This window comes from Nicotiana attenuata, unplaced genomic scaffold (assembly GCF_001879085.1).
Source record: "Nicotiana attenuata strain UT unplaced genomic scaffold, NIATTr2, whole genome shotgun sequence".
Taxonomy (NCBI): Eukaryota; Viridiplantae; Streptophyta; class Magnoliopsida; order Solanales; family Solanaceae; genus Nicotiana; species Nicotiana attenuata.
In genome coordinates, this window is record NW_017670371.1 from 202,328 (window position 1) to 217,013 (window position 14,686).

The window sequence follows — 14,686 nt, forward strand, 5'->3', positions numbered from 1 at the left end:
GTATGCGGTCCCGCTTCTGCGAGGAAGTGTCCGCATCTGCGGAATTTGCTTAGGCTAGCTGGGGCTGCATCTGCGGTCTAGGGCCACTTCTGTGGTTCTGCTTCTACGGAAAAGGAGCCGCATCTGTGGTACCAGGGCTCAACCCCTGGGGCCACACCTGCGATGGGTTGACCGCTTCTGCGGTCTTGCATCTGCGGCTGGCCGACCGCAGGTGCGGTTATGACAGCAACCTGGAGCTTCAGCCCTTTCCCATTTTTCTAACTCAACTCGAGCCTCGTCCAATTGACGCTCAGGGACCTCGGGCCCCGCTCGAACATATTGACAAGTTTGAAATCATAAAACGGACTCACTTGAACCCTCTGAATGCCCGAAACAACGCTAAATCTAAGAATCACCCCCTAAAACCAATTGAATCAAACTTATGAACCTCAAGTTCTTCAATTCACATCCAAAGCGACGAAACACACTTATACTACTCGAATTGGCACCAAATTTTGCGTGCAAGTCTTAAATGACAACACAGAACTATTCCAAGTCTCTGAATTCTGTTCGGACCTCGATAGCACAAAAACCCGCTCCGAACTAAATATTTAAGAACTTCAAAATCCTTAAGGAATCAACTTTCACTATTAGGCGCCAATCGCTCCCGGGTCATCCAAAACCCGGTCCGGACATACGCCCAAGTCTGAAATCATCATACGAACCTGTTGGAACCTTGAAATCCAGATTCCGAGGTCGTTTGCTCAAAATGTTGACCAAAGACAAACTTGGCCTTTTAAGTTAACCTTATGGAACCAAGTGTTCTGATTCCAAACCAAACTCTTCCAAATCCCGAACCAACCATCCCCGCAAGTCATAAATCAGTAAAAGCAAGTACGGGAAGTCTTATTTAGGGGAACGGGCTTCTAGAAAGCAAAACGACCAGTCGGGTCATTACATTCTCCACCTGTTAAACAAACGTTCATCCGCGAACGGGTTTAGATTCATACCTAAACCGATGAATAAGTGCGGATATTTGCTCCGCATGTCCTCCTCGGACTCCTAGGTAGCCTCCTCGACTGGTTGGCCCCTCCACTGGACTTTTATCGTGGAAATCCTCTTGGATCTCAACTGGCGATCATGTCTATCAACAATGGCAACTGGCTCCTCCTCATAGCCAAAGCTCTAATCTAGCTGAATAGTACTGAATCTAACACATGGGACAAGTTGTCGTGACACCTCCGAAGCATAGACACGTAAAAAACTGGATGAACTCCTGATAGGCTGGGAGGTAAAGCAAGCTCATAAGCAACCTCCCCAACTCGCCTCAACACCTCGAATGGGACTATAAACCTTGGGCTCAACTTTCCCTTCTTCCCGAATCTCATAATACCCTTCATCGGCGAGACAGAGAACCTTCTCGCTGACCATGAATGATACATCATGCACCTTCTGATCCGCGTAACTCTTCTGTCTGGATTGTGCGGTGCGAAGTCTTTCCTGAATCAACTCTACCTTTTCCAAGGCATCTTTCACCAATCTATACCATACAGCTTAGCCTTACCATGCTCAAACCACCCGATAGGAGAACGACATCGCCGATCATATAAAGCCTCAAATGGATCCATCTCGATGCTGGACTGATAGCTGTTGTTGTAAGAAAACTCGGCCAAAGGCAAGAATTGATCCCACTATCCCCCAAAGTCAATCACACATGCTCTGAGCATGTCCTCCAAAATTTGAACTGTCTGCTCTGAGTGACCGTCGGTCTGAGGATGGAATGATGTGCTGAGCTCCACACGGGTCCCCAATTCACTCTGAACAGCTCTCCAGAAATGTGAAGTGAACAGAGGGCCTCTATCTGAAATGATGGAAACAGGCACACCGTGCAAGAAACTATCTCCCGAATGTAGATCTGAGCCAACCACTCCGAAGTAAAAGTAGTCACCACCGGAATAAAGTGTGCCGATTTGGTCAACCTGTCGGCAATGACCCAAACTGCATCAAACTTCTGCAATGTCCGCGGCAACCCAACTACGAAGTCCATAATAATGCGCTCCCATTTCCACTTAGGTATAGGCATCGGCTGAAGTAGGCCATCTGGCCTCTGGTGCTCATACTTAACCTGCTGGCAATTCAAGCACCTAGCCACGTGCTCAAATATGTCTTTCTTCATTCGCCGCCACAAATAATGTTGCCTCAGGTCACGATACATCTTCGTAGCACCTGGATGAATCGAATACCCCGAACTGTGTGCCTCCTCTAGAATCTTCTCCCTCAAGCCATCGACATAAGGAACGCAGAGGCAGCCCTGGAGTCGCAGAGCACCATCCTCGCTAATAGAAACCTCCTTGGCACCACCCTGCAGCACCATCTCTCTGAGAACTGCCAAATGCGGATCATCGAACTGCCGAGCCTTGATCTACTCCAATAATGAAGACTGAGTGACAACACACGCAAGGACTCGGCTGGGCTCTGAAATATCCAACCTCACGAGTCTGTTAGACAAGGACTGAATGTCCAAAGCTAGTGGCCTCTCCTCTGCTCGAATGAATGCCAAACTACCCATACTCTCTGCTTTCCTGCTTAAGGCATCCGCGATTACATTTGCCTTGCCCGGATGATAAAGAATGGTGATGTCATAATTCTTCAGTAACTCAAGCCATCTACGCTGCCTCAAATCGAGATCCCTTTGCTTGAACAAATGCTGTAAGCTGCGATGATCAGTATAAACCTCAAATGAGACCCCATACAGATAATGCCTCCATATCTTAAGGGCATGAACAATCGCGGCCAACTCTAGATTGTGCACAGCATAATTCTTCTCATGAATCATCAGCTGACGTGAAGCATATGCAATAACTCGCCCCTCCTGCATCAATACACATCCCAAGCCGACGCGTGAAGCGTCGTAATATACCGTATATATCCCCAAACCGGAGGGCAACACAAGAATCGGTGTTATGGTCAAAGCTGCCTTGAGCTTCTAAAAGCTCACCTCACACTCATCCGACCAACGAAAAGGAGCACCCTTCTGGGTCAATCTAGTCAGAGGTGATGCAATGGATGAAAACACCTGTACAAATCGGCGGTAATAACTTGCTAATCCAAGAAAACTCTTGATCTTGGTCACTGAAGTAGGATGTGGACAACTCTGAACTGCCTCAATCTTCTTTGGATCAACCTTAATACCCTCTCCTGACACAATATGCCCCAGGAATGCTACTGGCTCTAGCCAAAACTCACACTTGGAGAACTTAGCATATAGCTTCTGCTCTCGCAAGGTCTCAAGCACTACTCTCAAATGCTGCTCGTGCTCCCCCAGGCTACGTGAGTGTATCAAAACGTCATCAATGAAGATGATAACAAAGGAATTAATATAAGGCCTGAACACCCTATTCATCAAGTCCATAAACGCCGCTGGGGCATAAGTCAAGCCAAAGGACATCACCAGAAACTCATAATGGCCATATCTAGTACAGAAAGCAGTCTTTGGAACATCTGAGTCCCGAATCTTCAGCTGATGATACCCTGATCTTAAGTCGATCTTAGAGAACACCCTAGCACCCTACAACTGGTCGAACAAATAATCAATGCGCGACAACGGGTACTTGTTCTTGATGGTTGCCTGGTTCAACTGGCAATAATCAATGCACATCTGCATGGTCCCATCCTTCTTCTTCACAAATAATACTAGTGCACCCCAAGGTGACACACACGGTCTAACAAACCCCTTTGCTAACAACTCCTCGAGTTGCTCGTTCAACTCCTTTAACTCTTTCGGAGCCATACGGTACGGTGGGATAGATATAGGCTGGGTACCTGGAGCCAAATAAATGCAAAAATCAATATCACGATCTGGTGGCATGCCAGGAAGGTCAGAAGGAAACACATCGGCAAACTCCCAGACTACTGGAACTGAATAAATCATCGGAGACTCTGCGGTGGTGTTCCGAACATAAGCTACATAAGCCAAACAACCCTTCCCGACCATATGTTGAGCCTTCATTAAAGAGATCACCCGACTAGATGTACTAATTGAGGAACCCTTCCACTCCAACCTTGGCAACTCTGGCATCGCTAAAGTAATAGTCTTGGCATGGCAATCTAGGACGGCGTGGTATGGGGATAACCACTACATGCCCAGGATGACCTCAAAGTCGGTCATATCAAGTAACAAGAGGTCTGCTCTAGTCTCGAAACCACAGAATGTGACCACAAAGGACCGATAGATCCGATCCACAACTACACAATCGCCCTTAGAAGTGGACACATGAACAGGAATATCCAAGGACTCGCGAGGAATATCCAGGAAATGAGCAAACAGAGATGACACATATGAATAGGTAGACCCTTGATCAAATAGCACTGAAACATCCCTACCGCAGACAGAAATAATACATGTGATAACGGCATCTAAGGCCAATGCATATGATCTGGCTGGAATAGCATAGAATCTGGCTGGAGCGTCGGCTGGCTGGCCTCCACCTGACTGAGCAGTAGTTGGCTGCCCTCTCCATGCCTGGCCTCCACCTCTAGGACGGCCCCTACCAGTCTGTCCTCCGCCTCTAGGTGGCTGGGCAACCGGTGCTGTAATCATGGGATGGTGAACCTGCTACACTGCCTTGCCCCGAAGCCTGGGGCAATATCTCCTCATGTGACTAAGGTCTCCGCACTCAAAACAACCCATCGGTGCGGCGACATGCTGCCTTGATGCATGACCCTGATGGCCTGTAGACCCACTGGGAGAAGCCTGAATAGCCGGTGGGCGGTATGAACTCTCTGGCATGGCACTAAAGTAGGAACCAGAAGAACCCTGGGGACCTGAATACCCACTGGAAAAACCCTGGATAGTTGGTGGGCGGTAAGAACTCTCTGGAATAGCGCTGAAATAGGGGCGCGCTGGAGCACCTCGAGGAGATGGTGGTGCTGAATACGGGGGCCTGCTAGGCTGACCCCTCCCAAACTGACCTCTGCCCCTAGCTGGGGCACCTCAGAACTCTCCTGAGAATCTAGCCCTCTTATCCTGCTACATCTGCTCCCGACCTCTCTGATGGTAGCCCTCAGTCCTTCGAGCAATCTCCGCCACTAGCTAATAAGGAGTCCCCATCTCCACCTCTCGGGCTATGTTGGCCCTAATTCCAGAATGCAACCCTGCAACGAACCTCCGCATCCTCTCTGCGTCAATAGGAAGTATCATCAGTGCATGGCGGGATAACTCAGAAAACCTCGCCTTATAGTCGGCCACCAACATCTGACCCTACTCCAGCTGCTCAAACTGATACCGCAGCTCTTCCCTCTCAAAGGGTGGAATATTCCTATCCAGGAATAGCTGTGTGAACTGAACCCAAGTAATGGGAGGAGAACCCGCTGGCTTGCCAAGGATATAGGACTGCCACCATCTATGGGCCCTGCCCTCCAACTGGAATGTAGTGAAGTCAACCCCATGAGACTCCAATATCCTCATGTTTTGCAGTGTGTCCCTGCACCTATCAATGATTTCTTGAGCACCCTCATGACGCTCACCTCCGAAGATGGGAGGGTGTAGCCTAGTCCATCCGTCCAATAACTTCTGTGGATCGCTGTCCGCATCCGGTCTGGGCTCGAGTACCACTGCAGCAACTGGCTGAGCCCCATCCGCGGGTAGTGCACCTAGAGTCTGATACACTGCAGCTGCATGACCTGGAGCCTGCGAAGTAGGGGTCTGTGCTCCCCCTCCCGCCTGAGATGTAGCTGGGTGTGAGGAAATAAACCAGCCGAGTCATGGTATCCATGAACCGCAAAATACTGCCGATGACCTCCTGGAAACCCGGTGCTGTCATAAAGTCCGTCGGGGTAGGCTCAGCTGCGGGCACCTTGCCCTGCTCCTCAATGATAGGATCCCTCGCAGGATCCGCCGGTGGTGCAACTGGAACAGCTCTGGAATGCCCTCGTCCCCTACCTCGGGCCGGTGCCTTCCCCCGGCCTCTGCCTCGACCTCTAGCAACAGGGGGAGCAGCTCCTCCCGGGTTTGGAATGTCTGTCGTGTGCGTCCTCACCATCTGTGAGAGAATAGAAGGAGGTAAATTAGTATACCATCAACTGCACGATAGAAGATGAATAAAGAGTAGTTTTCTAACACCCTATAGCCTCTCGATGATAAATACATACGTCTCTGTACCGATCCACAAGACTGTATTAGGTTTGCCCATGACTTGTGATACCAATATGAACCTAGTGCTCTAATACTATGTTGTCACGACCCAAATTCCATTTTAGGTCGTGATGGCGCCCAACACCGTGGTTAGGCAAGCCAACCCTAATAACTAGTGAGTTCTCAATTATTGTCTTAAAAATTTCCAACATTCCCTTAACTTATATTTAAAACAGTCGATAATTCACAATTTCATAATAGTAGAAATACAACCCAAAAATGATAGTCTACTAATGTGTGTGCCAGGAACTAGTGTCACAAGTACTAGGGCAACTAGTAGAATGTACAAAAGAATACCAATATCCTACTGCCTAAGACAGAATAGACATTAGATAATAACAATAGAAGAAGATAAACTCCGGTATGCTGCTGAACTGCTCGGAAAGGGCAGCTCACCGTGAGATCTCGACCAGGAATTAGGAACGCGCGCCGAAGGGGTAACTAGATGCACCGGCCTCAGATCCTGTACAGTTAAGTACATAAGCGTAGTATGAGTACATGAACAACATGTACCTAGCAAGTATCCAGTCTAACCTCGAAGAAGTAGTGACGAGGGGTCGAGTTGACACTCACTAAGGTCAATATCAATAATATATAAGGTTTACGCTAAGCATGGCATGTATATAATGAAATTCTCATAACAAGGAGCAACAATATATATATCGGATTCAGTCATGTCATATAATAGCTTACATTTCAAGGCATTTAAACAGAGTAAATCATAGGTGGATTCCACATAAATAATATGTGCACATTATGCTGAGGTCGTACGGCCCGGTCCAACATAATAATAATTGTGCACTGCAAGAGGGTCGAATGACGCGAACCATAGATGCATCTATTTCTACCGAGGCGATCGGCCCGATCCACAAATAGCAATTATTATCAAGAAGGCACATAAAGGCGCATTTATAGTCAAATAAACTCATACAAGTTCTCATGTAAGTACGTACGTTCGTTTATATTTATTTTCAATCCCTAACATGTCCTAAGTTATCTCAGTAGCAAGCAAGAACGTAAGCATTTGCAAGTATGGCATGATGCGGGTCCTAAACTACCAGGACAATTAGCATAATAGTAGCTACGCACGGACTCTCGTCACCACGTACGTACGTAGCCCCCACAAGAAATCACATACATTTATTTAATTCACCTAGGGGAAGCCTAATTCAAATAGCGAAAGTCTATATGTTGACTTGTGTAATCGTTTGTGAATCTTTTTGCACTCATACAACCTTGGTTATAGGTTGAGCCTAGGAAATTTGAGGTGAAAATTCATGTAATATTTTTCCTTGTGATCTTCTCGAACTGATTTTCTTTTTCATTTTGGGGAGGTAAAAAATAGTTGGATAAGGATAGTAACGGAAGAAAAAAGTCACTCGAAACTCCAACTATTTCTAGTTGTATTAAACCATATTTTATACATCAAGTAGTCTCGTCTTCGCTTTCACAACTCCATTTCTTTTACCCCATCGTATATCAAAGAACAACGCACTTCACAACTCTTCAGTCATAGTATTGATAAGTTAAAAAAAGTACAGGAATCTAACTTGCTTGTAACCACCAATGAAATTTGGCAAGTAAAAGTTACTAGCTTGCATGAGAAATTCGAAAAGAATCACATAAAAGAAAGTACGCAATTGCAAATATATTTTTATTTTTAATTTTTTAGGTTTAATAATGAAGTAATATTGCATGATTAAAGGGTGAAACTTTGTAAAAAAATTACAAGGGTGTGTTAATTTTGTTAATAAATAAATATTTGTTAATTTTGGTACTTTTTCTTCGTTTTCATGTTGCATCTGATGGCTATTTTAATTTTAAGGGACCGAATATGTACATAAACTCTTTATGTCCTTCATATATATTTGCTTTCTAAACAATCATGATCTTCTTTGGTAATACTAATGATAATCAATAAGCTTCTTCATAGTGAAAGTAACTCTAGATAAGAGTCTTAGGCAACATCGCGTAAGGAAAGGAGAATAAGAAATACAAACCTTCTTGGCATCTGGTTTACTTTTATTCACCGGCAACAATACTTGCTTTCTTAGCCAAAAATAAAATTAAATTAAATTAAAAAAAATAAAAAATAAACAATACTTGCTTTTTCTCCATATTCGAAAAAAAAAAAAATTTTGAACTGACGAAGAAATACATTTTTTTTTTTTTTTTGAGAAAAAATGGAAAACCCAGTGCTCATTCATGCTTATAGACTAGTACATAGATTCTCCACATAGCTTTGAGAAAAGTTCGCAAACTTTCACTTTTATGATAATAATACCAGAAATTCTCAAACTCTCCATCTATAAATATTGTTAGTGTTCTTGTTCTTCAATCAGTCCTACGCTTGGTGAGGTATAAATTTATCAAAGTGGCAGAGAGGGATTAGGTTTCTACTTAAGAGTATTTCTCAGAATTCTAACTGTCAAGCCGTCAACAAACATAACGTACCTAACAGGTATGTCTTCAATGGTTTAAATTAATTATTTAGCGATTTACTCTTTTTATAAATGAGTTAAGTAAGAAATTATTGTGGGAATTAAATTGAGGGGCAAAATTGTCAGTTAACTTTGATGGACTTTTGTCACAACCCAAAATTCAACTAGTCGTGATAGCACCTAACTCAACCCGCTAGGTAAGCCAATTAGCAATCCAATTCAAATGTGAATTTCTGAGAAAATAACATATGAACTTTTATACAACAACCTAAGGACTTGTAGTATAAATCATGAGCTGATTTAGAGTTTACAATGTTGGTATGAAATAAATACATCTGTTCGAGATATACATAAATAGATTAATAAAATTGTAAAGCTACCAAGAACAAGAGGCAGCTATAACCGGAACGCAGGTACATCTTCAATGCCAGCTTCCGCCATACACAGCAACATCAGCATCCAAAATCTGCACGCAAGATCCATAATTGTAGTATGAGTACAACCGACCCCATGTACTCAATAAGTAACAACCCAACATTAGGTTGCAAGTAGTGATGAGCTTGGACAACGGTCAGAGTCCAACACCAATATCCAACAACAACTCATACCAAAATAATAAAAGTAGTACAATAAATAACCCAACGATATGATACTCAGCTCGTTCACAGTTACTGAAAATAGGCATGCTTTTCAAGTATAACAGTAAAACTCAAATCATTCACCGAAATCACCAAAATTTGAGAGAGTCGGAAACCTATGATTTTTCCCAAAAACTTTCAACAACAGATAAGATATTCCAAATCTCAGTTAGCATGAGGACAGCACATCTATATGCCTACATGTCAATGTGCGTGTGAAGTGTGTGTGCGTGTGTGTGTGTGTGTATGTGTGTGTGTGTGTGTATATATATATATATATATATATAAGCTAATATAGCTTGCTGCGGCGTACTGCCCGATCCCAGAATCATCACTCACAATCAGGCCCTCGGCCTCACTCAGTCATCAATCTCTCAAGTCCCTCGGGCTCGCAAATCTCATACCAATCAGCCCAAATAATGATAACATGATGTGACAACAAATAATAACAGAGACTGAGATATAATATGCAAATGAATGAATATGACTGAGTATGTAATTGTAATTTAAGCAAATAACTCAACAGTAAAAATCACCTCAGTAGGTCCTAGCAGAATAAGTACATGGCTTAAACATGATTTCTAACATGGATCACGGCTCAATAACTCTAACACGTAGGAATTCATGGATAAAAACAAGATAGAATACTACAGGGTACCACAGAATCATCCGAGTCAAAATTCACATGGTGCACGCCCACACGGCCGTCACCTAGTATGTGTGTCACCTCAACACCAAACACATAACACGTATATTCAGGTGTTCATACCCTCAACACCAAGTTTAGAATTGTTACTTATCTCAAACAAGCCGAATCTAATATCGAGCAAGCCAAACAATACTCTAAAAATGCCATCCCGCGCGTACCGGCCTCCGAACAGCTCAAAACTAGCAAAAAGCAACTCAAGAACATCAAATAATGCCAAATGAAACAATCCCCAGACAATAAAGGTTGAATCTTTAATCAAAATCCCAAAGTTAACCAAAAAGTCAAACATGGGCCCGTACTTTGAAACCCTACAAAAACTTACAAATTCCGACAATCCATTTTATTACGAGTCCAACCAAACTAGTTTCACTCAAATCCGACTCCGAATCGATGCTAAAAAGTCGAAAATTTGCTTTATGAAATTTTAGGCAAAAAACCCCAATTTCTCTTTTGAAATCCTCAACCAAATGCCAAAAACGTGAATAGATTAATGAAATATAATTAAAATCGAGTATAGAACACTTATCCCAATACATATGGTGAAAATAGCCTCAAAAATTGCTTTAATCCGAGACCTATAGCTCCAAATATGTAAATATGGCCAGAACTCCCAAAAATAGAGTACTTATAATCAGTAGATGAATTAATGAATCGCGATTGCAGAAATACCATCGTGATCGCGAAGAAGAAAATTGCACTGCCCCAGGAATGCACTATGCGATCGCGGAACAACCTTCATGATCACGAAGAACAAAAGCCACTGCCATAAAAATGCAATGTGCGTTCGCGATACCAGCCACTCGAACACAATGACCACAGATTCAAATCTCCGCGAACGCGACCCACATAATGCGATCGCGTTGAAGAATTCTCCAGCTCTCAGTTGTCCAGTCTTAACACTACGCGATCCTAAAGAAAGTGGCCAGCTCCAGATTTCCTCTACGCGATCGCATCCCCTTCTTCTCGATCGCGAAGGACAATCGAGGCATCAGAAACAAGCAATGAAGACATGAGAAATATGGTCTGAAATCAATCTGAAACATGTCCGAGCCTCTCGGAATCCCGTACGAACATGCCATCAGGTCTCATAACATAACAAAGACCTACTTGAGGCCCCAATTCATGCATAACAGCATAAAAACCAAGAATCGCACATTAAATCTAACTTAATGAACTTTTGAACTTTCAACTTTCAAAATTCATGCCGAACCATATCAAATCAACCCGGAATGAACTCAAATTTTGCACACAAGTACCAGATGACTTAAAGAAGATATTTCAATTCTCGGAACCACAATCCGAACCCGATATCATCAAAGTCAACTCTCAGTCAAATTTATGAACATTCCAAACCTTAAAATTTCCAACTTTCGCCATTTAGTGCTGAAACCTTCTAGAAATATCCAAATGCAAATCCGGCCATACGCCTGAGTCCAAAATCACCATCCGGACCTAACGGAATTATCAAAACTACGAAGCAAGTTCAAATACTAAAAGGTCAAACTTGGTCAACTCTTCCAACTTAAAGCTTCCTGGTTGAGAATCATTCTTCCAAATAAATTTCGAAACACCTGAAAACCAAAATCGACGATTCACACAAGTCATAATACATCATATGAAGTTTCTCAACACATCAAACGGCTGAACGGAATACAAATGCTCAAAACGACCGGTCGGGTCGTTAGCTATTTTGTAATTTAACTTTAAAATAAATGGCTTTCCACTTTTAATATAATATAGATATAGATTTTTTATGATAAAATAATAATAGGTTGGAAAAACCTAATTTCTTAAAACATGCCAGAACTATATAGGCATTGATTTCACACATTCATGATCAGCGCACCTTCAAGGATTCTTCATTATGCCAAAAGTGATTTAAGGAAAACAAGAATCTAGAATAATAGATCAATAGAGTCAGTTTTTGTACAAACTCGAAGACAATTTTGAATCATAACACATGCTATTATTGGGTTATGCCATCAGATGATTAAATAATATGAAGTCCGAAACATTGACAGATGAATAATCTTACATCATAGAGAAGAAGTGTAAAATGATGTTTTTATAACAATACAATAATCTGTAAGGGTATATGTATAACATTATGAAAGTACAAGAGGGGGTGAATTATCTATTTTTAATTTTAGTATTATAAGTAGTTGACTAGTTTACCAATTAGTCGACCAGAGAAAAAAACAGAATAACAGTAGTGCAGAAATAAAATGCAGGAAATAAAGATACCAAAATTTTATACTGGTTCGAATTCAATGTGAATCCTACTCCAGTCCCCTTGGGTTGCAAGGGTGATCTCTTTTAGTATTTGAGGTTTCTCGAGTAAAAAATGGTTGATGTACCTTTACACCAACAGCTTAATCTCTATGTCATTTTTCTCTTCTTGATACAATGCCTCACCAGTGTTTGTCATTTTTCTTCTCTCACTAATTACACAGCAGATCTAAAAAGAACTACAATGCTTGTTTGGAGTAGAATAAAAGGAGTGATAATGGTTCGTTCAAAGTATATCTGCTTCAAGCCTCGAACAGATGTATATATACTTCGTGAGACCTTCTTGACTCGTGAATCTTGAGAGATTACAAACCTAAGGGAGTTGATCCTTGAAATGAATCATAAATTAATTCTTTCCAAGAATAAAGTCAAGTTTTTGTTGATCTTCCTCTATTTGTGGTCGTGACAGGTTGCTCATCCGCTGGGCATATCTTCTATGTTACTTGAGTGATCACTGACGGATCCCTTGATTTTGGGTTTCAACGATCTCCAGTGCATCGCTTTACAATCTTGTTTTCCTTTGATTTGAGACCTTCCTATAGTAGCTTCCATCAATCATCTATCGAATCATTGATTGATTCTTTTCCGGATCTCCGCTACTTCTTCCTTTTTCATCTCTAAGCATTGATACTTTTCCTTTTTGCTTTGCTTCTGGAGCTCCCATTAACATATTGTTTCCTTAATCCATACTTGAATGATAGGGCTTCTTGATTTCTTTATTTTATCCCTTGTGATCCTGCACCAAATGTGATATATTATTTTTCATCATTAAAACTCATATTTAACAATCTCCCCCTTTTTAATGATGACAAAAATATTATATATAAACAACTGTTTACTTCCCTGTTGGCCTGCTCAACTGTAGTCAAACCCTACCCCCCCCCCCCCCCACCTCAATATATGCTTCAGTCGACTCCCCCTCAACAGGTGATGTCCTGCAATGTATGGCTTCGTTTATCATATGCTTCAGTCGACTCCTCTTCAACAGGTGCTGCTATTTGTCCTGCAAATGACTTCTTTTCTCCCCCTTTTTGACATCACCAAAGAGAGGATATGAATATATACGGTTTAAAACAGGCACATCACAGGTAAATATTTACAAACTATAGGCATGCAGAGTTTAGCAAAAGTAAAGAGAAATATCCAGCGACTGGTTATCCAGTCCACAACAGAAAAATGGCAAAATAATTATCTGAAACATCCACAATTAATGACAAAAGAAATAAGTGAGAGTGTTGCAAATCACCTACTTCAGACGCTCAAAGATGGCATTCGCTGAAACTGTCACCCCATCAATCATGTCATGTACCTCCTTGAAGGCTTTGACTGTGTTTTCTACAAGTTTGAGAATTTTGACCCTTATCTTTGAAACGTCAGACCCAGTCTCTTTGGAGATGGAATGGATGTCCCCAAAAATAGATTGAGTTGCAGCAAGAAGGTCCATGATGATATTCAACTTGTTGTCAATAGTAGTTAATTATTCTACAAGATCAGGATCACTTACACTATGATGGGAAACATGGGCTTTGATCTTAGAATCAAGCTGAACATTCTTGACTTCACCTTCTTGTTTCTTCACCCAGGAGCCCTTAGTACACACATACCCCATACTGGCAAAGGCTCTAGAGATGTATGACTTAGAAAAAGAGACAAAAGGGTATTCTGAAACAGATATTTTGTGGGCTTCCAAGATATGGGTGATAGCCTTACCATAGGGTAGACTGGTGGGATCATCAGCACTCTCAATCATGAAGTTTATGACCCATGAGCATAGTTTAACCTTAAGTTTGGTCACAAGATAGTGGACAATAAAGGTGTCTCGTTAAGAGAAGGCGGAGAATGAGCCAGTGCGAGGAAGAAGAGTAATTGCAACAATGTGGGCCAGAACTCAGGTTTCAAAACTAACATCACTGGGACCTTAGGAAGGGAATCAGAGGGACACTCAGCAATACAACGTTTTTCTTAATCAAAAGAAATTTCATAATCATCAGACCAAGTATTCTTGAAAAGCATGGGAAAATCGGGGCACTTACACTGAAAAATTGAGTCAAACATGGCACAATCAAGGACAATGTGTTTTCCTAGAACAAGGGATACTAACTTATCAGGCTTGCTAGAGCAAAGATTGGCATAGAACATTCTCACTAAAGGTTCATAAACTTTGGAAAGGGGTACAGAGAGGAATTTAGACCATCCTTGAAAAACAAACAGATCCTTTACCTTACAATTGAGAGCCTCCATATCATCAAGGTCAATTACTATGGTGTGAGCGATGGGCTTGTCTTTTAGAGCAACAAAGAAATCCCTATTTGGGGTATCCCAAAAATTAAGGATGGACTCTAGAGAATTTGAGAGGTCTACTTTGAATTTCTTTGGGGTAAAAGACTCAAGGGGGTCTTCCATAGGCCTTTTACCAAGAGCTTTTTCTCCTATTCGG